The sequence below is a fragment of the Vespula vulgaris genome, chromosome 23 (assembly GCF_905475345.1).
Source record: "Vespula vulgaris chromosome 23, iyVesVulg1.1, whole genome shotgun sequence".
Taxonomy (NCBI): domain Eukaryota; kingdom Metazoa; phylum Arthropoda; class Insecta; order Hymenoptera; family Vespidae; genus Vespula; species Vespula vulgaris.
This window is the reverse complement of record NC_066608.1, coordinates 623,628-648,246: the sequence shown is the minus strand read 5'-3', so window position 1 is coordinate 648,246 and position 24,619 is coordinate 623,628. Positions and strand designations below refer to the sequence as shown.

Genomic DNA, 24,619 nt, shown 5'->3' with positions numbered 1-24,619 from the left:
AGAAGAAAGAGGAAATGCGTTTGTTAAAAAAAAGGGGGTAAGAGATAAAAGAGATGAGAGATCAAAAAATGTGTTCAGCATTTCGTTCCGTGCAAGCGAACAATGACTGTACGTAGGCATCGTTGAAATCCTTGTTAGGAGCGCGATGATGCCTCATCGACGAAGATCTAGCAGCATGGAACAATGCGGAAAAAGAATGCCGAGAGAAATGGAGGGAAAAAAGGGAGGAGAAGGGATAGAGCGACATAAAGCTCGCGTGGTACGCGCCTCTTCGCTGGATACATACGTGTATAAGCATAGAAGCTAGAAGGGATGATGGAAGAGGAGAGAGGGATAGAGATAGAGATAGAGATAGACGAAGAGAGGAAGATGGAGATAGAACGATAGATAGAGAAGGAGAAGAGGAAGGGATCGACGCACTCCTCCGGGACTTGTTTTCGCTTATACGTTACAGCCATGCACCGATGAGTCGAGAAACAGAACCTCGTATTCATCCTCGTAAATGCGAGGGAAGTACTCGAATACGCGAGGAGAGGAAGGGACGAAGGGAACGTAATAACGACGTCGTTCGTGGATAATTCGATCAATCGATCGGAATTATACGATTCTACTTAACTTTTCTAATCGATTCCTTCAAACGTCTGCTCGTCTGTATTTTTTATTATTCTCCGAAAAAAAAGAAGAAGAAGAAAACGATGCAGGTTGTATGAATTAATGAATTAATAAACGAGTCAGTTTGTTTGTGTAAGAAGTAATTTTTTTTCTTACATCGCGTATTTATAGTCGCGCCTTTCATTGACACGAAAATATCTTCGAAACTAAAAGTCGTAGAGACCTGAAACAAATACGCCGAGTAAGCGCAGGATAAGCGTGGAATAATGGTGAAAGGTAAGCGCGGAATAACGGTGTAACGTAAGCGGAGAATAATGGTGTAAGATATCTCTAAAGAGGACAGAGATATTCAAAGTGATCAAAGTTGTTTGCTCCGCCTTGTATATAGGAGAGGAAGAGAGAGAGAGAGAGAGAAATGCGAATTTTCCGAACGTAGATATTTGAAATTCCAGCCTCGTTCTCTCGGCAAATTGATTATTACACGCATCATCGAGTTCTTCCTATATTGCCTTTTATTCGATAATGATTATTTTTTATTTAATAGCGATTTTCGTGTTACTTTCAGCAATCTCTCTCTCTCTCTCTCTCTCTCTCTCTGTTTCTTTGTCGCTCTTTCTCTCGTAATTATTTATTCTTATCGCGTTAATTTTCTATGCCAATTATTCGAGTATCAGGATATATGAATAATTGAAATTCGAGTCGTTTGATACGAGAGTTATGGTGGTAGCTTGACCGCGTTATGTGTATGTTACGGGTTTGAGATTGCGATATGATTTTCGCTGTAGCAACGTAGCCAGTAGAATAGCCCGAAATATCTCAACCGGGAATACGGGTTCTCTTCTCTCCTTCTCTCTCTCTCTCTCTCTCTGTCTGTATATATATATATGTTTACAGGTATACATTATGTATTACATATATGTAAATACGATGCTCTTATTTACCCCCATACTAGTATTACATACATTGTATCTTGATTTCAGTCTGGTTCGCATGAATGGCTTGTATCGAACATAATGTTATGCTAATAACGTTGATCCTTCTACAAATCATCTGTATTAACCCGACATCATTTTCCTACCTTCAGTTAGTTCAAGATCGATAACGGCTAGTCGGAAACTGTATCTATCGTCGAAAATTAAGTAAGTTTAGTTTTTGCGAGATAGTGGAACGTGAATGAATGTTTAAGACGAAGAAAAAAAAGAAGAAGAAGAAGATGAAGATGAAGAAGAGGAGGAGGAGGAGGAGAAGAAGAAAGACCTTTTAAAGGCTCAAAGTCGGTCGTAATTCATTCTACCTTTACATTTTAACGAGCAACGCGACTTTTCAAAAGGGAAGGAAACGTAGTTGGCGTAAAAGTTTGACGATGCCGATGATTATTCAAATAAAAGAGCGATTAAGTACGAGAGAAGGGAAGGTGATTCGGAAAGTATCGATTCCGTTTTAGAAAAACGTTCTATTTTATTCGAAACATTTTTTTTCGATGCCATAGCAAAGAAATCTCGAGCGCATCGGGAAGAAGGGAGCAACATTCGAGAATAATTTCCGTTCGGGACAAAAAGCAAAGAATATCCTTGAGAATTTCTGCGAGAGAACGCTTCTTTTTCTTTTCCCTCGTTTCACGTGAACTTCCGGTAGAAGTCTTGTCCCCGATAGACGAACTTCCGTTTCTTCTCTTCTGCCATCTTCCTTGGCTATTCTACTTCCGAATCGACGTTTGAAGTTGGTGTCGATTTTGGTTTCCGTGTCCATATACAGCTTATCTTTAGAGGAAAGACGAGTTTTTCATTGAGGAATACTTTTTTGTACTTTTATGTCTCTATCTCTCTCTCTCTCTCTCTTGCACGCGAGTGCAAGCTTTTAAAGAGCTTTAGCAGGAACAAGCTCAGAGGCAACGAACGTTCCGGTTCACCTAAATCTTTGCTCTGTCGAGCGCAAATCTCTTTCTCTCTCTCTCTCTCTCTCTCTCTCTTCCTCTTTTGCTTATGGAGGATGAAAAGGGATCCTATCAAACACATCGCATTTCGGTTAGATTTAATTACCCTTTGAATATACGGAATGGACCGAAAGTTCCTAAGCGATCTTTTAATAACCGATTACTCTCTTTCGAGACTTTTCTTTTTAGGCTAATTTCCTTTTTTTTCGGATTGAGAAACAACGAGGAACTTCTTTTTCTTTGGATCGTTCCGTATAAGAATAGACGGAATTTGATTAGAAATTGAAGTTATCCTACGTATACTCGAGAGCGAATCGTATTCTCAGGATTCGATAAGAGTACATGTCATATTGGGAAACACAACGAAACGTCCTCGATAAGTTTTTGGTTTTATCGATTTCTCTCGAAAGAAAAAGGATCCATTTTTAGATATAAGAATAATAGACGGATAGAGAAAGAGAGAAGAGCGAGGGGGGAAAAAGCAATGAATTTTTCGATTCGTCTCCTACGGCGTACTCTCGTCTGTTAAGAAAAAGGCAAAGAGCAGATCCCTTGCATTACTCGCGTACAGAGATATATATCGTACTTATTCGTCTTGCATTCTTCGTTTCGTATTTTTCAAGAAAATTTCTCTCTCTATCTCTCTCTCTTTCTTTTTAACTCATGGAAAGAATACGAGATGGATACTGATGTACTCAAACGGTAGACGTAGACGAAACGAAAATCGATCATCATGAAAAGAGACGTATTGCATTTATGAGATTCTTTTTACAGAATGAAATTTTCTATTCGAATCGATGCTTATCTGTCAAAAGGAAGGAAAGGAGGAAACGTTGAAGGAAAAAAAAAAAGAATAGGAGAAAAAGAAGGGATACGTTCGTAAGCTCGAAGAAAGAAAAGAGAGGAGGAAGAAACGTTACTTGTGTCCATTGAATTATCGACCTCTACCACTTCCTTTCGTTTTTATTCGAGAAATCTCCGGGTAAGAATTCACAACGAAAGCTATTACACGTTAGTGGCTTTTAAATCCAAAGACACGTAGGTGAAAGCGATCGGGGAGCTGGGAAAAGACTACCGATTCCTTTCTAGATTAGCTTCGCGTAGTTTCCATGAATGAGCGAGAGAGAGAAAGACCGAGAAAGAGAATGAAACTTCGTTCAGAACTTTATTTAATTCTCTTTCGATTTAAAGTTGAGCCAGAGAGAGAGAGAGAGAGAGAGAGAGAGAGAACAATTGGAACTGGTAGTAGATACGATGTCGAAGCACGCTCTCACTTTCTCGAACGACATTTAATCACCGTTTCAAAGCAGACGATCGGTACGGATAAGGTCGAGTGCTTTCTTGTTCGTGACACGTTTGAAGAGAACCTGCGATACATATTCCAACTCCTAATACATATCTGACAGGCTTAATCCGGAACAATGCTTTCCTGTCGTCTTAACAAGCTTTATCCTATTGCACAAACTTGACTCGGTATGTATTCCGAGAAACAAAAGTTATACCGTAGCCGGAAGAAATCTGGTTTATCCTCTTCGGAGATAAGCCGATATAACGCGGATATAAGCAGAAGGCGTTCGCGCGTTAGATATATATTTCATCCGTTTTTCGACTCGAAGACTTACGTCGATCAACTTGATCGAAATCCACGAGGAAAATTGGTATTTGCGTTCGCGAAGCGAGGACAAGGACGATGATGCATCGTCATCGGCGACGATTGATGTTCCGAGACAGCTAATTTGCACGCTCTTCTATCGGCATCCCAATGCGTATTACTTTGTTCCGTGTCGATATAGATATATCCCTAGAATATATCCCTATGTCGTGTACATACAAAGTAGGTATAAAACCTATACCTAACGCGCATGCACGCGTAATCTGCATATATGTATACATATATACGTATATATATGTGTATATATTTATTCCATGTTCGTTCGAATTATGCTCACGTTCGATCGTTCCCCGTAGAGTGTACCAGGCGGGTCCCCTCTACTACTTGTTCACGGTCTCTCTCTCAAGTGCTTCCGTAATATTGGCGACGTGTGCGTCACGAGTGCCGCAGTTTAAACACGTATGAATGGCGAGACGAAGTACGAGACAAGTTTGCACGCTACTCGTCCGTTTCGATCGAAAACTCGAACGTCCTCGTCTCGAACGTCGACTTCCACTTTTTCTTTTTCTTTTCTTTCTTCCTCTCTCCTCTTTTTCTTTCTTCTTCGTCGAAAGTACTTCTTCGTACCCGGCCCTATGGAAAAATCGACTCACTCGACTCGCTTACGTGCTTATTCCCGATCGGCTTTCTTTCTTCTTTTTTTCTTCTTTTTTTCTTCTTCTTTTTCTTTTGTATTTTTTTCTTTTTTTTTTTTGCAAGAGCAACGTACTTACATCTCTCACCCAAGAGAAATCTTCTGTTTAATTCGACTTTACTATTCTCATAATATTTTTTCTCTCGTTCTTTTCCCCTGTTTTTCTTTGTATTTTCCACAAGAAAAATGCGAATCTCGTATTTTTACTCATTAACCTTCCACAAGTTTCATTAGTTTCATTAGTCTCATTAGCTTCATTTGTATGTTAAGCGTCGAGAAGTAGCCGCACCTGTGGATCGGACCACTGGGAAAGCAGAGTGGCAACGAACGGCTCGGGTAGGACGATTCGTAAAAGTCGCCAGCGGAGAAAATTTTCTTTCCCTTTGCTATATATTTTGGACTTTTCTGGAATGTTTTTTCTTTTTTCTTTCTTTCTTTTTTTTTATTTTCTCCTTTCTTCGTCTCCTATTTAATACGAGTCGATAGAACGAGAAAGCGAATAAACCCATGGTAACGTGGCTTTTGTCAAAACACCACCGGGTACGTCGTGAGCTCGCTTTGAAAATAAAGAAAACGCGGCTATATATTTCCAGAGCTAACCATTTATTTCTTTCAAACTTAATACTCTGGTATTAGGGAGAAACCGCGATACCTCTGTTTATGACTGCAGGAGGGGGTAACGACGAAGGGGAGGAAAGGGGGAAAGAGAGAAAGGGTTTTACCTCTGGAAAATTCAAGGATTAAATGCCACAGTGGAGATCATTTATAGTTAAACGTTTATCCGTGCGTACGAGGGAACATTATTGTCTACGATCCTATTTAATCGCAATTAAGGTAATATAAATGATTACATGACCCGGTAATCACCGAAATGGTCCAAGTAATTACGTAAACAAATTCAATGATCCTAACATTTTTTCTATTTTGTTCTTTTTTCACCGAAGAAACCGACTTGATAATTTTCTAACGCGATAAGAAGATACGAATGGGGGACAAGATTAATTCGAGCATTGTCTAACGAGCTATCCCAGCAAGTATGTTTTATCTTCGGTCATAATGCATTTTTGGTCGAATTAATCATCGTTAACGTTACTTCCGATGCTAGGAAACAAGTTCGTATTTTATGGGAAAGGAAAAAAGAAAGCACGATGGCGCGTGGTGGCGCATGACTACGGTAACTCGAGGGGTAAAGTTTTGTGCCTGGGCTTACGAATAATTAACAATGACCCTCGTAAATTACAATGAAAAGTTTGTAGTACGCGACGAGTGGGAATACGAGGTCGAGAAAGCGGAGACTTTGGAAAAATTTAACGAACGCGTAGCTCGAACTCTTGGTTATCAATGAACGTCGATGTGAGAGCTCTCTCGTTCTCTCTCTCTCTCTCATTCTCATACTCTCGCTTGTGCTCCGATTGTCATTGAGATCCGGAGCTCGCACTACCGGGGATCGCGGCAATTAGACGAGAATCGTCGGCCTGGAGCACGGTGCCGTGTTGGAAATTAATCCTTCGGGATAATAACGTGCCTCCACCATTTGCGCCCGTCCATAGCCGCAGAGCGATAACTTCGACTCGATGTCCTCGTCCTAGTCCTCGTTTCCCCCGCCTCCTCCTCTTTCCCCTCCTTCTTCTCTCTCTCTCTCTATCTCTCTCGTCCTCGTAGAGGATCTAGATCTTAAAAGAATATATATTACGCGTTAACTCCACCGTCAAGAGAGAGATATTTCGGTAAGTTTAATCGAGGCATACGCGTCGACTCTCTCTCTCTCTCTCTCATTTTTCTCTCCGTTATCTCGCTACCAACCTCTTTAATATTCATGCCAATTTTAGCGCTTAACCTTTTGATTATTCGGAGTATCCGGAAATCCGCGCAAAAAACGCGCGTCTTTTCCACCCACGAAACATTCCTTCTGCCGGCAGTCGACGAGCTTAACGCATCGTTTGTCCTTTTAACTCTTATGCTTTTTATTCTCTTTCTTTCTTTCTTCCTTTCTTTTTTCGTCTTCCTTGATAAAAAGCTGGAACAGACGGTTCATTAGCCGGTTTTTCGTTCGTTCGTAGAAACCCGTTCCTTGCGCAAGTAAATCGAGCGATATATCGAGTTTCGAGTTTCCAAGCTCTTTAACGTTTACTACCCTCTTCGCGTTCTTTACTTAGTAGTTTGGAGAATGGTAAAAAGTTCCTATGGAATATTTCTAAAGCTTCCTTTCGATCGTTTAATCGAAAAATTCCCAAAGGATTTCCCAAGATTTTCTCCTCGAAAAAAGGATGAAAGAGCCGAGCGGTCAGGAGTTAGCGAGAGATCGAATCAACCTCGAAGGATTTCCATTTTCATTGGCTAGAAAAGCATTAGTCTAATCGAGTAGGAAGACAATCGGATGGACGTTGTTGTTGGTAGGACTACTCCAGAACGTTCACTGAATAAGGCAAGACGCGTAAAGTGCTCGCGAGCTCCGACCGAGCTCTCTGGCCACTGTAATACCTCGTGCCGTTGCATCTGCGATTTATGCGAACGTATTCTCGAATCCTCCCTCGCATTTCCGCTTGTCCGCGCGACGGAAAGAGAACGGAGAGGCGGAAGGGGGATGGAGAAAGACCGTCGTCACGCTTACCACGTCCACGAGAATTTCTGCAACCCCATCAGCATATGCGTTACACGAGCGAACGTAAACGTTCCAATTTACATACCGGTCTGACGCTAGTCGACGTTTTAGTTTTGGCCTTAAATAAGTCCTAATTACGGTTTTCCTTATCCTCCTACTTTTCGTCTGCTCTCTTTCTCTTTTTCCTTGTCAAAAATAAACGATTAAAAAAAAGTATATATATATATATTAAAAATCATCCGTCTTTCGGAAAGCTCCTTCAAAAGCGATGAAATTTTTTGACGTCGAGCCAACTCAGCCACCTTGCCGCGACGAACAAAAATTATTCGCACTCAGCGATATTCCAGCTTAACAAGAGTCGGCTTCTGCTCGTCTGAGAGAGAGAGAGAGAGAGAGAGAGAAAGTCGGTCAGGCACATGAGGGCGGAATATCGATCCCGATCGATTAGCCTTTGCCACCAACTTTTGCAAATTTCTGTTCTAGAGTTTCGTATCTATCTCCCCTCTCTCTTTCTCTCTTCTATCCTCTCGTTGATCGATATACATACGCATCGAACGTGCAGCTTCGTTAAAGCATCAAGAGCGCGACTCGATGAATTTTTGAATTAATCGTGAATTATTCGAACTCGAGGAGGATCGTATCTATGGCTGGATGATTTTGGCTACACAGATACGAGTTAGAGAGAGAGGAACTTGGAGCACTGCATTCGAGGCAAGGCATATCGAACTCAACTACTTTCCCGCGAATTTCTCTGAAGTACCGAAAGCCCAGGACCCATTCAGGATTTCCGTATAACCCTGAGTATCCGAATCGAACGTTGGCGTAACTTTGGTTTCCCCGGTATACAAGGGATTTGCTTTCCGATCAGGATATACGAGAATATTTTTTCTCCTTTTCCATCTTTTTTTTTTGTAATAAAATTTTTAACGCGTTAAGCGGTATCGTCCAAACGACTAAAAAATAATCTTTATCGAGACAAAGCAACCGAGTTTCCTTTTTACCTCGAAAAATATCCGATAGATATCCGGTTCTTTTTTTTTCTTTTTTCTTTTTTGTCTACTAGCAACCGACTTAACACGACACGTCGCACGGTTTACATGAAAATTTTCCAATTTCCTATCTAAAACGCGCGGCTTTACCCAACCACGACGACGATATCGATGCACCGATATTAAGACTCTCGAGCTACGCGATACGCTTTCGAAGTTTGAAAAATTATATTACGGCGCATCTCCTTAGGGATTTTACGCGACACGCTTTGCTTTTACCGGATTTCTCTCTGTGAGCTCGATTCTTCGTTCCTCGTGGTTTTGTAAATAAATTACATCGTTCGAGAGAGGAATCTCATGTGACACAACCAATTGCATTTTCGAGGTTTCATGATGCAGAACAGAGATTCATTCAATATCCACTGCATACCATTGTCGAGAGATAATCGTATAAAAAATTCTAAAATAGTATTCGCTCTCCGATATCGGTTCGGATTTGCGACGTAATGAAAAATGTAAATGCGAATGAAAATGTAAATGAAAAAAAGCTTGACTCGTCTTGATTAATTTTACGCTCGTAGGACGAGCCGAAAATTCCTCGGCCGTTCCAGTTTTACGATTTAAACAAAAAATTATCTTGAGAAGCTTCGAAAAAAAGCGATTGATTTTTTTCTCTTTCTTTAAATCGCTTAGATGAACTTTCGGTTCGGTTTGCGTCTCGGTTAGACGATCGATCGAATCGAACGGATATCTCGTACGAACGGGGATCGCTTTTTGTTGGATACCTGTTCGTATCCCGAGTAGAAACGTTCACGATCGATATTTAATATGAAAGTTTGAGTCACGTGCGCGTACGTCCAGAGATTACTTGGGCTTCTTGGAAGTCTCGACAAGTGCCTCAACGTAAACAACGAGAAACGGCCGGGGGCATTGAAGGTAACTCAAGGATACAGGCTCGGAGAGCTTTCATTCCAGCGTTGTACTCGGACGCGTTAACACGGAGGATATTTTGAAAACTCCTGTCGACTGTAAACACCAACACGCATACGTATATACGTAATATTTTCTCTCGTTCGTACTCTCTTGCGATGCGAGCATAGATCGCTCTTCGAAAGAGAATTTTGTTCCTTATCCTTTTACAACTATCGATTGCCATTTTCGTGTACCACGATGTATCGTAAAAGGGTTCACAAAGGAACCGACAAAAGATCTCGACGCGAACTCACACCGACGCACCAACACTCCAGTTACCTACCGACCACCGACCACCACCTACATATGTATGTACGTCGGAACAAGAGAGATGGAGAGGGAGAGATAAAGATGGAGAATAGAAAGAGAAGGTGACAAAGGACAAGCCCTCGGCCCTCATAATTCAATCTCCGTATTGTTCCAGGCCGAGTGTCACTCCCTCGACAGATGTCGTCCTTCGGTATTAAAGCCCTGTACCCGAACAATGGAAGTCGATCTGCTGTAAGACCACCGACCAGTTTACCAAAGTCCGAGATAAACGATTTTACGAGGAAACTTTTACCAAGAATCTGCCACTCGCGATAATGAACTCTCGTGAAAATCATTGCAAATTTTTTATGAGTCCAATTCAACGGGCGATAATCGATCGGATCGATGCTACGTAAGTATATATAAGATAATTAGAATATTCGGCGCATGCAAATCTTTGTTTTCAGACGAGTTTTACTCGTATCGTATCGTCCCTGTTATTATACTGCGCTATCGAAATTAATTTTTTTTACAACGAAAAATATAAACACGCGAAGACCTTGCGATCGTTAGAAACGTAAACTTGTCTCTATAGGTGATGGTTCGTTTATATCGTATTTATCGACTTGTTACGTCACGTAGGTCGCGACGCGTACAAATATTTTATTTTCTAATCTTTCTAATCGATTTAGGTGTACCATATCTCTTTTTCTATCGCGAACGTTGATCTCCACCATCAAAAATTTTTTAACGATCCCCACGGCTCGTCGAAGTTTGCCTTTCGAAACTCTCTTCTCGCCCTCTCGTTTTCCATGGTCGACGATAAAGCGACGCTGTAACGAATTAACAATCTCTCCTCTCTCTCTCTCTGTAACGTATGTATATAGTTGCTCGCTGCGTAAACGCCTACGTATGCGAGCAAATTAACCAACGTTAACTCTCCAAGTCTAGAGCTACGAAGAGTACAACGATGTAAAATGTACGAGTAGTTTGTTCAACGTTCAAAATGGATCATAAAACGAATGAACGAAGCGAAGGCCAAGTTGCTTATCATAAATTTTTAAGTTATTATCGCGTTTAAAAGAAGAGAGCAAGAGAGAGAGAGAGAGGATATCGCTCGATAAAAATCGATATTTACGATCTATCCTGGTCGTCAGACACGAAAAAGGGAGAACACGTTACATCGAGCAAGTACGAGATGAAAGAGGAGGAGTCAAGATCGTTTTGTCGCGTTAAATAGATCGTATCGTTATCTTCAGGGAATAAAAAAAAAAAAAACAAAAAATGGAAGCAAATTTTATGAAGACTCGAAGACTATAATTTTTGTTCGAACCGTACGATTTTTTATTATGTCGTTCTAGTTTTATATTTTAATATGGCGAACGTAACGGTAACGATTTTTTCTTTTTTTTTTTCTTTCTTTCTAAGTAAAATACCTTCTTAAAGATAAATATTAGATGGGTAAGTACGTGTATTTTAGTAGAGTCAACACGGAGAGAAAAAGCTCGTTCGTTCTATCTTTCTTTATCTCAAAATCGATAGAGCTTTTAAAAGAATACACACATCTTCTCTCCTACTCATCGTAGTATTCGAATCTATTCTCTTAGATATCGACGAACTAGGTCCTTTCTTTTTCATCATTCTTTTCTATTGCTCGATTCCATTTTGTCTAGTGATGGCAAAGATTCGTTGAAAGAAAAAAGAGAAAAGAAAAAAAGACGAAGAAGAAAGGGGGAAAATGGAAAAGGGAAGGAAAGGTCATGTGGGCGAAGCAAAGCACGCGGTAAAAGCTCGTTCACGGAATCGCGACGCAACGTATAAAAAAAGAAAGAAATGAGAGAACGAAGAGAGAGAGAAAAGGGAAAACTAGAAAAACGGAATGTGGATCTGCGGTTGCGGGGGTGTAAAGGACGATGTAACTCAAACGAAAGCCGTTAAATTCTGTCATTAGTGATAATAATGACCGACTATTATACGAATTTATTCGAGAAAATTTGCCCACCAGTTTTTTAATCTCGTTCCATAGAATCGTAATCTAGAATCGTATTTTTCTTATTCCTCTTCCGTTTTTTTTTTTCTTATTTTATATATATAAAAAACTAAATTGATTTAAGAAATTGATACCTTAAGAACGTTAGCTCTGCGACAGAGAGAAAGAGAGATTTAAAAAGTATCGTTTGGAGGAAATCTCGATACCATTAAAATTATTACGTCTTCGTGTTATCGAGATACAAGTAGCAGAAAGCAAGGGAGATCTTACCGAGAGAAAAAATATATATGTATATATATATTCGTATATATACTATATATATATATATGTATATGTATACGTATATTGGAGAGTTTTCTCGAGAGTATTCCATGAATTAAAATAGATATCTACATCCTCTTACATTATATCTCGACGATTGAAACGTAGCTTCGTCTTCGTTGGCTCGGATTTTCACCAAAAATCATGTTGTAAGTCGTACGTATTAAATTGATTTTTATTCTAAAAAAGAGAAAGAAAGATATTGCACACCTCTTTTTTGTTACACTGATGTATCTCTTCTCGCTTGTACCAATACATTTGGAGAGAGAAGGAAAACGTTGAAAAGAAGTAGATAAATTTTTCGATTCGAGATGCAACTTCTATAGCGAGTCTAGGATAGATCGATATCGTGCGAATACGTTTACACGCGTTCCGTCTTTCAATTACGTTGAAAGCTGTCGATATCGTGCTAATTCGATAATCGTAAACGATTTTCGGTAACACCTGCATATATATGGCACGCTTCCGTCGATCGTTTTACGACAGCCAACGGAGAACATCCCTTCTCGCGTAACCGACACCATAGCTTAACCGCAAGTTACAAGCATCCGATCGTAGTCGGTAACTGCTATAAGAGACGAACGGAGAGAAGGAGAGAGAGAGCTCTCTGCGTCTAGAGCTCTATCTACGTCTTGTTCCCTTAACGAAGAACACGAAGGGACGGAAACTCCAACGACGAACAACGCCTTTGAAGCTAGGAAACCGATATACATACGTTTCCGTTTCCTCCTTGCTAATCCACCCTCTTTCGTGCCAACGCCTCCAGCACGATATTTTCGCTAATCGATATTTTGCGCTCTAACGTACGTACGGATATTCGATCGCAGCCACTTTTCGACCTCTCTTGATGCATCGTCGATCGGCTATCATGCAACAAGTATATCACGTTTTATCGGCTATGTTTGCTTTCGATTAAAATCCTTATTAAGATATTGAAAATTCAGAGAAATCGGTGATATCAAAATTAAGCGCGGTGTTTCGTCTAACAAAAAATGCTACGATAACGAGTTAGACAACGTGGGTACTTAAATAATTGCATAAATTCCATAATCGATCTCTCGTTGATTTCAAATCTACGAACTCGTTTCGAAAGTGGTCTCGATCCGAAGGAAAAGAGAAGGTGGCGTTTGCGACGAAAGAAATCTTGGAAAGAAATTCTCGAGCGAATTAGAATGCGGTTGATAATCGTGGTTGGAAAAAATTGTGATATTTTCGCGCGGTGATTCACGTTTTTCTCCTATTTTTCGACTTTTTCTCCTGTTGTGACAAGTGCCGTAGAGAATTTTCACGCGCGGAGAAGAGAGGAAAAGACGAGAAAACGTAGAAGGACGGCGAAAACGACCCTTGGGCTAATAACGCGAGCGACGCGAATGCTCGTGCGAACGATTTCAAGCGAATTCCATAGAAAAACATAATGAGCCGAGTCTTCTCAAGGGTTGCTAACGATCCTCGACGCTCGTCGTTCGGGTATCTTTCCTTTTCTGGTCCTCAACGATAGATAGGAGGAAAGAAAGAGAGAGACGAAAAAGCATCGATACCACTCGTATAAATCAATTTGCAAGAAGAGAAGAGAAGAGAGAGAAAAGAAAATTGTGGAAAAGACGACTACAAGGTTTTTCATCGAAAAGAAAAAGTTTTCCGATAAATCGCCGATCTCTCGAAGATATGATTTCACCGGTAGAAAGAGGAACGGGGAGATCGTGATCGATAGATCGGTATCAACGTCGAGATCTTGTCACGCGCGCGCACATACACGGGGAGACACTTTCAAGCATCTCGGTGCTCCCCATAAAGGGTTAACGCGAGTGTAGAACGACGACCATACGTCATGGTTGGCTTGACGACAAAAACGGATCCAGGGTAGAGCGACGTGACAGCGACGTCGGCCCTTTATGGTAACGCTGACACGAGACTATGAGAAAAGTCGTCGAACCGTCCAATTCTTGCAGCTTTCAACGTGGACGTAGGTCCATTAGACGTTTCCGATAACTATTATTCTTAACAGGTGCGTCTCGTTAGCAGCGAACGACGAGAGGATGGGGGATCTCGATTAATTTTAAATCGAAAGACGTCTCTCGTCTTCTCGTCCGTCCGACTCTCTCGATAGCAAATCGAACCACGGAAAGTAGGTTGAACCGACCATAAATTTCTCTGGGCTCTAGCACCCCGTCCGTGTGTTGTCACCGCGTCGAAAGGATCGTATCGGACGGTAGGAACGATGGACTGTGAAAAATCTCGACTGGAAATGTTTCCACGCGCGCCACGGAGAGGAGAGATACCGGACCACCGAAGGGATAATATCTACCGAGAGAGATAAGGACGGACCGACGCATCGCTTCCGGCATTACGACTACGCTACAACCGTAAGACGCGAACGTTAACTCCGTTTCCAAAGCAACGATTTTCACGCTCGGTATCGTCCTCGCCCTTTTCATGACACTTTTTTCATCCCTATCTCTATCTCTATCTCTCTTTCTCTCTTTCCCTCTTTCTAGTCGTTTTCACGGTGCCCGTACTCGAGATAAAGAAAGCTTGCTACAAACCTTAATGCGTTATTCGGTCATTATTATTGTTGAGATCATTCTTTTTTTTTCTTTTTTTTTGTCTCGATAAAAGTTTTTCTTGTTTTTCTTTTTCCTTTTTTTTTTTTTTTTTGAATATCTCTAAAAGATAATCGAGCATGGTAGTAGATGGCCCAAATAAATCAGTACGTAATAAGATTATTGGTGCATGTACGGGGGTGTAGTAGAACGAACGCTCGTGGCCAGCCAGGTGGAATGTTCGACGGCAAAGGGTTAATGTGTGCCACTTCGCTTCCAAACTTCAGAAACTGTAAGGGCTAGTGAACCCATTAGCGATTAGTCTTCGTTTCAAAGGGTCCTTCACCCGTGCAAGAACGATCCACTGGTATCTATAATTTTAAACGGATGTGTCACGATCGATATCTATCAAACATTTCGATACATCGATTTCACTTCGTACGTTAAGATCACGGTAATCAGATCCGAGTGATGAGAATCGATCGATCGAGAGAACAAAAAATTGGAAATAATTTCGATCATCGATTTTCTTCGATCCTATCGATGCATTTTAGTTTTTTTTTTTTTAACCTTGCCAGAGAATTTCACCCTCGCTAATCGCTAACAGACGGATAACATCGGGAACAAGGATAGGAGAAACGGAACGTCGATCTTTGATTTACGAGCGAACGTTGGCGGCTGCCGGAAGTCGGCCGCTGTTAAATTGAAATCAATAGCCGCAATATCAGGGACGGTTTATATCGTTTCATTAACTAAAATCAAGAATCATCATTGAATAAAAAAATCCGATGGGTCCAGAACGTACGAGCCGGCGCAACGTTGGTTAATTGTAATTTATTGTACCAACTAATTGCTATCTCTCTCTTTTTATTTTTCTTTGCTCTTTCATAGAGTACTATCTTCTAATAGTAACATGGACCCGAACGATATTTCAATGAACGAGTCTCTCTACGTAGACTCTCTCTCTCTCACATCTCTCGGCTATATTTTCTATTTCTCTTCCCCCTTTTTCTCCTTTGCTTCTTCCTTATTTCTTCCTTCTTCTTCTTCTTCTTCCTCTTCTTCTCTTCTTTTTTATTTCCTCCTTTAGACAAGCTTTACGATGATCTCGTAGAAAGATGCAATGGGTCACCGTGCTGGTGACGGAAATTTATTCGAAGACGCTATTACAGCACCGTTTCGTTTGCAAGGAAAAATAGTAAAAGAGATAGATAGAGAGAAAGAAAAAGAGACGTTGAAAACTCGAAGATTTATTCTCGCGGTGACCCGATCATGGCGAGCGTGATGTTTTCAAAGATCGTTGCGTTTATATAGCGGTTTTCACGTAACGTACAAAGTGTAGAATAATTATTAAAAATATCGTCGTTACGGGGGTGAAACTTAATTAACGTTTAACTCGTAACAAGTAACTAATAAGTACTAAAATAAATATCTCCGATGTAAAAGGATTTCTATTAAGGACGAAGAAAGTCATTCTAAAATTTCTCTATGGTAACAAAATCGATAGCAAAGTTTGAAGATTTGGTCGGAATACTTTAAAAAGCTTCGATGACTATTTAACGTCGTTCTAAAAACAAGCATCATGGAATGCGAAAAGCTGTCGAAAGGTTTAGACGAAGGATCGATTTCTACATTACTTTCGTACGTTTTATGTCGCGTCAGCTGCAGGAAGCAGGACCGATCCCAAGATAGGAGGAACATTTTCACGAATACGATCTATTCTCGGTTTAGAATTTAATCGACATCGTATTAAAATCCGAATGGCATTATTTCGGCGTTACTTGCGCAAAGCGATGAACGTGTAAAGATCGTTTGAAAAGCGTCATTTGAAATGTACAACGTGACGTCGATGATTATACCCGCGAAGAAATTTCTTAAAAAATACGTTTCTGCGGTAACGGAGAAGCTTGTTTTTATAAATATTAAAATTGATAAAAAAGAAACATTAAAAAGTCAAACGAAGCTGCTGCTATTTGGTGGTCTCCTTTGAAAAGGTGTTATCGGCAAAGAAAATTTCAGAATCGTATAGACGGTTCGAGTCAGGAGATCCAGAGCTTTCGATTCGACGTTGCACTTAGGCGTCGGCCCAATTTTTTTCACAAGTCTGCAAAACTCGTTCGTTCTCCTCGAGTTCTGATCCTTCGAATATAGGTGCTATCTGCATCCAAAGGCGCATAAATCTATTCATTCGTTGTATTAAAGACGCTCAGCATTGAAAGAGGAAGAGAGAGAGAGAGTGAGAGAGAGGAGAGAGACGGAGAGGAAGGACAGATAGAGAAGTCGAATAAGTTTCGAGACTAGCTTTGATAGCCCCGTTTATCGCGAAGCTCGAAGGACGTCGACGGCCATTGTTTAATGCATGAAAACGATCCTCCTCCTTCCCCTTCTCTGCTTCACCTCTCTTTTCAACATCCTCCTCCTGCTTGGAGGAGTTTTGGTGGGAGCTCGATCTTAACTATTCACGGTGAACGAGCTGACATAGAAGGCAAAGATAAAAAGTTTTCTATCTCTCTCTCTCTCTCTGTGTCTCGTTAAAAACTCAATTTGCAAAGAATAATTATTATCAGCGTGATGTCCTAAAAAAAAAGAAGAATAAAAAAATCAAAAAGAACATAAAAAATGACTCACCGTGACAGCAAGAGATTGAGATAAGAGAGGGGTAGTAACGACGAAACGGCGATGCTTCGTCGTAGACAAAAGCGATTACGTTGTTGAACGAGATGTGTGTGTGTGTGTGTGTACGTATATAGATAGATAAAGCTCGCTCGATGATGCACGCACTCTTGCATTCGTTTTGTACGGTATTGTCGCGCAAATGGAAATTTAATATGTCGTAAATAAAGGCGAAAAGGAAAATAGGATAACGAGCAGGCCGCGAGCAGAGAGGAAAAGGAGAAAAGAGCGCGACAAAAGTCGACTTGATGATAGGAGAGAAAAGGAAATAGATAAAAAGAGACCTTCGACAATTTATTTGCCGCAGAACTACTCATCCCTCCGACCATTCCTCTTTTCTATATATATATATATCTCCCTTGTATATCTGGACCGAAAGGTAAATGCTCGGAGAATGGAGGAAAGAGAGAATACAAGGGCTCGCGATCTCTATATATGTATTATATCCCTAATTTTTAATATTCTCCGAACTGTTTCATTCGTTCAAATTCAAAAGCGAACAAAACACGTCCAATACGAGCAAACGAATGGAGAAAAAAGGAACTGGACGACGGACATTCGCAACTTCCGTATTAACGCTTTATTGACCGGCTATTATCTGCAAAAAGTAATACGTTATATTCGCGTGTTAGGATCGAATTAAAATCGTTATTAATATATGAAAAAGGAAAATCGATGATGTCGACATTAAGTGAAATATTATCCAACGCGATGAGTAATTCTATAACGACGAGTTGTACATTTTTGTAGATTAATAATTGCATAAATCGCGTGCATCGTGCATCGACCGAGTAAACCGGTCAACAATATGTTAACGTCTGTCTCTACGTAAATTTTCGACTAAAATTTCGTTCCAATCGAAATCATGCGGAAATAAATTCTCTTTTGAATTTGATACTCCGGTTTGCTGTACCGCACGTGTAATCGGTATAAAACGTTCAAACGTTACATCTTCCTTATACGTTGGATATAAACTTTGTAGAAAATTCGAATAGATTTTCTCCGGCCAATTTCTCCGACTACCTTCGATAAATATTTGCAACACATGCGCGTGCATATGCGCGCACGCGAATACATTTGGAAAATCCAGGTAGAACTTGAACAAAATTGGAACGTTCTCCTTCCGTATCGAAAGTCGTCGTAGCGGGCCAACGAATCGCTGCTCTTCGTTGCAGTAATTGCATAAGGCATTCGTGCGTCGCGATCGTAGATAAAAAAGAGAAAAGAAAAAATAAGAAAGAAAGAAAGAAGAAAGAGGAAGGAGGAGAGGGAACTAATGATCTTGATGCGATAAATGGCTTCGCCGGAGCGTCGTGATTTTCTCGGACGAGGTTTCTCGGTACATTTGTTTCGAGGCAGAGAGAGAGAGAGAGAGAACAGGTGAAGAAAATTATCGTTGTTGCTAGTGCCTTGAATAAATTCGATTTAATGGAAGCAAAATAAAGAGAGGGAGAGAATAGGTGGGTGGAATGATACGGCCGATTGCCTCTTCTTCATGAAACTCGGTGTAAGTTGGGAAAAGAGTAAAGTAAAGAGAAAAGAGCGAGGGAGAGAGGGAGGCAGCGAATTGAGAGATAGAGGAAGAGAGAAAAAAGATGTAAACACGAGATAGTAATTTTGCTCTATACCACTGTGTGTCCTGCAGCTTTGGTCCATTGCCAATAAACGAATAGAGTCGAAAATACGAGGTGCCTCTCTCGATGTGCATACGAAACATGGGACGGAATAAAAAAGTGAAACGTTATTTCCATACGACGACGAGGAGGATGTGGACACGAGTAGACGAAAACATACAGCAAGAGGAGGAGGGGATCAAGTTTTCGTATGGACGAAACTCTGCTTTTCCAATGAAACCGTAGGAGTTATCCTCCTCTCTCTCTCTTTTTTTTATTATTATTTTGTTTGTGCCTTTATTTTCTGCTTTTTTAAACACGATTGCAAAGAGCGTGTCTTACGCGTTCGCCATCGCGAGAAAAGCTTCGCATATCTATAACTTTTTATACAGGAATGGTATTTTTCAATTCTCTTTGGAGTTTTATATCAATCGTAACGTTTTATGCATCTCTCCGTGCGAATGTCGTATATGCGTGTATATCTATTAACTTTTTTCAACTATAGCAACAAATTGACCGAGAATGCAATTCATTTTTACACACGGTTTACCCGCCATACTGGAAAACAATTTGAAACAATTGTTCGGTCTATAAGGTTGATGAATACTTTCGTAAAATATTCCATAGAATTTTAACGAAATTATTAAAATAATAATTGCGAAATTATTTATTTTGTAAATGAGTTAACGGAAAGTTAAAAGGAAAAATATCGTCCGTTCGATGCGCGTTAATGCCTCCGTTTCTTTTTAAAACGAAGACAATACATTACCTACAAACCTGTGCGGAAATAAGTTTGCTCTTTTCTAAGAATTTATGTATGTATACGTACATGTAAGAAAGTCTTCCATCGAGATGCTCGTACATAGAAAGTTTTTTATTAACGCTTGTAACCGGCGAGCTCGGTCGAAGACATTCGTATGTATGCGTGCTAGTACGTAAGAGATTTTTTTGTCGCCTGCCTTGGCATTGAAAACAAGTATTTCCCAAGAAATTAAATAGGTCAGTCGGCCAATATTTTTCCTTAGAATTGATTTAGGTCAGTAGTGTTCGTACATGTTCGCATATGTCCTTTTTTTCGATTCTTTTTTTCGTCATATTTCATTACTTTACGTGATATATATAGATATGTACATATATATATGATATGTAATACGCATTGGATATTCGTCACACAAAGGACATATATATATATATATATACGCACACAATTTTTTTTTATAATCTCCTAACCGACTTACAATTCTCAGAATTAAAGATTCCACGAATCGAAGAGACTCGAAGTCGATCTTATTCTATATACACTTTCTTTTCATTGTATACGTAAATATATCTCTTTTCAAGGATATTAAAGAAGAGAGATAGATAATACTCGATACGTAAATAGAAACGCGGCTTAAATTTCCGGGAAACGATTCGGTAAGAAACAATTGAGCGTCGCGCTCTACAAGGTGATCGACGAAATTTCTTCAGTTTTATAAAGTACTTCGACGCGTAAGCACGTATCTCCGAAAGTGGGAGACGTCGATCAAATATCTTTCGGATATATATTTTATTATAGAATATTTTAATTGTAATTTACATATATATCTTATATAAATATGTATATATATGATATATATAATATATATTATAATAAGCATTGAATATTCGCAATACATAGAGACATATCTATATATACGTACGCACATACAATATTTTTATACTCGACTAATGCAATCTTACAATTTTCAGGTTTAAAGAATTCCACAAATTGAGAAAACTCGAAGTCGATCTTATTCTATAAACGCTTCCTCTTCGTCACACGTATTGCAAACATACGTAAGTATATCTCTTAAAGGATATTAAAGGAGAGAGATAGATAATACTCGACATGTAAATAGAAACGGGCCTTAAATTTCCGGGAAACGATTCGGTAAGAAACAATTGAGCATCGCGTTCTACAAGGTCATCGACGAAATCTCTTCAGTTTTATAAAGTACTTCGACGCGTAAGCACGTATCTCCGAAAGTGGGAGACGTCGATCAAATATCTTTCGGATTAATATTTTATTATAGAATATTTTAATTATAATTAATATATATATATTAATTTGTCGTCTTTTACCGAGTGTTATAATAGAACAAATTTTCATAAATTTTAGGTTATGTTTTACGCCAAGGTTTTTTCCAAGTTCCAGCTTTCCAGATTTTTTGTGATAGTGTCAGAGTTTTGATGATAGTGTCATAGTTGTGAAGGTGATCTTAGAATCAGTGTTTTTTTTCGTGACATCTCTATTTAATATCAACTACATTGGAGTAAAACTAAAATTAGAATTAATGGAAATTTATAAAACAAAGTCAGTGTTTGTGTTATTGCGTCATACTTCGTCAACAAAGGGCAGGATGCTCATCGTGCAAAGGATCAACGAAGACTCCGGTAAGTAAATTTCTTTCTTGAACAATTTCTGAAGAATTAAAAATATTTTTTATTGTAACAACGGTACTGATATATTGATTTTTTTTTTAAATTACAGATCAATAGTGTTACAATAGTGTTCGAAGCAATAAATAAATCAAGTCGATAAAAATTCGCGAGTGTTAGTGCATCGTTCTTCGTTATCTTGGATGCTCATCGTGCAAAGGATCAACAGTACCTCCGGTAAATAAATTTCTTTTTGAAACGTTTCTTCGATAATTTTAATAATTTTTTATACTAACGCAATGATACTAATAATTCTATTTTTTCTTTGTTCAGGACGAATAAAAAAAGAATTCTTCGTCGTTATCCTGGAGCAGGATGCTCATCGTGCGAAGGATCAACATAGACTCCAGTAAGTAAATTTCTATTGTAAATATTTCTTTAATATGAAAAAAAAAAAAATTTGTATTATATAAACGATACTAATTCCTTCGTCTATATTTCTTTTCCAGATCGTCATTGCAATCGTGCGCGTGGCAATGGATGGAGTATTGTATCGTTTAGATAAAGTCAAAATCGCGAATTAGAAGCATCGTTCGTCCGTGATGATCTATCCGCGGTTCGCGATTGCTTGATGTTAGAGTTTGTTCGTCAAAAGTATTTTTATTTTATAACAGTCGCACAGACTGTTCGCGTATTAGAGTCAGTGCATCATTGAAGATAAGTGAAAAACTACTTCTTCTATAGGAAGAATATTGGTGAGTAATAAATTGATAAATATCGTAGCTAATAATTTTTATCATTTCTTTTTTTATTACAATAAATTTAATTCGTTTTCAATTTTTTCTTTTTTTCAAATCGTCGTTATAATCCTATCTCGTCGGAGTACGAGGACGTTGACCTAGCTTATGTTCAACCTATTATGGATCAACCTGGCTCATCGTCACGAGGACCGACTCCCCCATTTACAACGCGGACGAGTGTTTTGGAGCCATCGCAGAACTTCTTAAGTAGTGAGTGAACAAATTTGAAGTCCCTCCAGTGCTCAATCATGTCGAGGACGAAAGGTCCGAATCGGCACGAGTTACTGGTTGTAATTTTTCTTCTATCACTGACGAGTACGACCGTGAGTAATTCCTCTTTTGGATTTACTCGCGAGTGGTTTATTTGTTTATTAGGTCAGGATAGGGTCTTCTTGTTTCATCGCGAGTAGTTTCATAATTAATAGTGCAATTAATTAGCACTTGTTTGGTTCTACCTTGCACGCGACATTAGTGGTGAAATCGGGTATTCATTTACCCGATTTCGTCTAAAAAGCACGTAACGTAATTCACGTTACATGCATTGCTCCGTATCTAGTATATTCAATCGCGATTTACTACGATATATTTACATGTATCGACGTACTAATAAATAAACAAGAAGACAAACGCGACGGATAAATTCTGGTAAACGAGTGGCAAATATGATCTTGTTCTATAATTAGAATAGCCACTTGTTGAAAGGAATCGTCCGAATTTTCAATTATTATCGAATAAATTTATGAAATATTTAATAAATTTTCTATAAAGGAAAGTCTCAGTAGAGTCATTGTTTTTGAAAAAAAAGTCGAGTAGAGTCGTTGCTAAAAGACAAAGAGACTTGTAGAGTCATAACCCGTAGGCCCTAGAATAACTTAATCATTTTTTAGATCAGGATTTTCAGCTTCTAACAAACTAATTCCCGTTTCTCCCCCCATACTTTCTGCGTTCTCATTCATACGTGTGCCCAGGTGTTACTCGTATGGGTGAGAAACAGTCGGTATGGTTAGTTTTTAAATTTCCCCTTAGTGGCGACTGTCATTGCGTTAATGATTGCGCACGATGTACATTTCACTTGTGTGTGCGTGTTAGGTGCTGGATTGTACGTCGTTTCGCGATAATGTTTTTAAATGAATACATATATTATGTTACAGTATATTGTTATTAATATCGTTTTGCATAGTAAATTTATCACATTTTTGTGAAAACTTTTCGAATACTCGTATACCATTAGTATGCATATATACTAATATATACTAGTATTTTTGCCTTAGTTATTAACGCAATAATCATTAACCTTGACAGTCGATTACAGCAATTGGTACGTACTCCTAATATATTAGAAAAAATACGCGTTTGAGCTAGGGTGTCGGAGGTGCCCCGGGGCATACTCTCTAGTGTAGGCTTTTTGCACCCTGGTGGTATGTGAGAGAATCGTGGAGTGTATGTGTTGGAACGAATGTTTTGCTATTTTTTAAATATAGCTTTTAGGCAGGCAGGTAGCTTTTTCTGTGCGAATGTGTATTTAATTTTAAGTAGGTAAGATCGACAGAAAAGACTTGGCAAAGCTTTAGCATATTTACAAATTTATCAACATGCTTATTTTTTTTCTCTCTCCATATCTTGCTAAAGCTTTGCATTGCGAGATATATCAGTATCAAGCAGTTTTAAAGTCTTTGCGTTTCTTACGAAATTTATTTCTAATAAATTAGCAAAGAATTTGGAACGTGTTTGATACTTAGTATTAAGTATATATTAACCCTTCGACTTTCTCGCGATTTTTGCAATATATAACTTATTACGTATGCGTAGTAAAGTAAAAGCAGTAACGATACGAAACGAAAATAGTCAAATACGTAAAAGAGTAAAATCATAATTTTATAATAATTTTTTCGCGAAGGGTTAGTAATAGGTGCATCGATTAGATTCATTGAATATCTGCTAGGGCATTCGAGTAAATGTGCCTGTGTGAATGAGCACGATTGGTGAATTCTTTCGGTTCATTGATCGTCCACAGGCTAGGATAGTTTTCGTGAAATATATCTATATATATATGTATATATATACACACACATATATATATATAATTTTAATTTTCATACGGGTCGAGCTTAGGGAATGCCCTTAAAAAGCAGTGGTTAGGGCACGAAGCAAGAAGAGGCTATTTGCCGAAGAGGCCCCCACGAAATGTGGCTCAAGAGGGCAACTATCGACTACGAGTCATTTTTCGAAGGTTGTCGCCATGGCGAACCCTTCGTTAATGGCTTTTGGTCTATTTAATCACGTTGTCGTATTACTCGTCAGTAGTAATCGTTATAATTGAAGATGAAGTGTGTATTAATTTGTATTAATTAACATATATTGTATTTTTAGATCTTTTTTTTTAGGTTTGTTTTCATATACTCATATATCTTCGATTCTTGTTGCAAATATGATATTTTTCATATTTCTCGATCGTGTTAATATTCAATGTTCTAACGAAGAATCAGGCGCGTTCAAATTTGATCTTATTGATAGAAATAGACAGGGAATTAAATTGAAAAGTGCATCTGCATATTGACACGTCAAGCGAACGTGCATGCTCGTTTAAATATTTATTGAATTATAATATCGTATGACTAA

The 24,619-nt window shown here is 39.0% G+C and overlaps 1 protein-coding gene and 1 long non-coding RNA gene across 5 annotated transcripts in view; one reads left to right on the top strand and one right to left on the bottom strand.

The window, feature by feature from the left end:
- Window positions 1-24,389, top strand: part of LOC127071759 (uncharacterized) — a 79,056-nt gene extending 54,667 nt beyond the window's left edge. Inside the window, exons 2-7 of one of the 3 annotated variants that reach the window (XR_007785215.1) lie at window positions 9,839-10,075; window positions 20,532-20,618; window positions 20,941-21,215; window positions 21,313-21,437; window positions 21,534-21,609; window positions 21,710-24,389. This is a non-coding gene — a long non-coding RNA (uncharacterized LOC127071759). Of the gene's footprint in view, window positions 1-9,838; window positions 10,076-20,531; window positions 21,216-21,312; window positions 21,438-21,533; window positions 21,610-21,709 lie in introns of all 3 variants that reach the window. The other 2 variants (XR_007785213.1, XR_007785214.1) reach the window with 2 other exon arrangements.
- Window positions 1-24,619, bottom strand: part of LOC127071732 (monocarboxylate transporter 10-like) — an 86,843-nt gene that overhangs the window by 53,857 nt on the left and 8,367 nt on the right. The gene's annotated exons all lie outside the window — the stretch shown is intronic.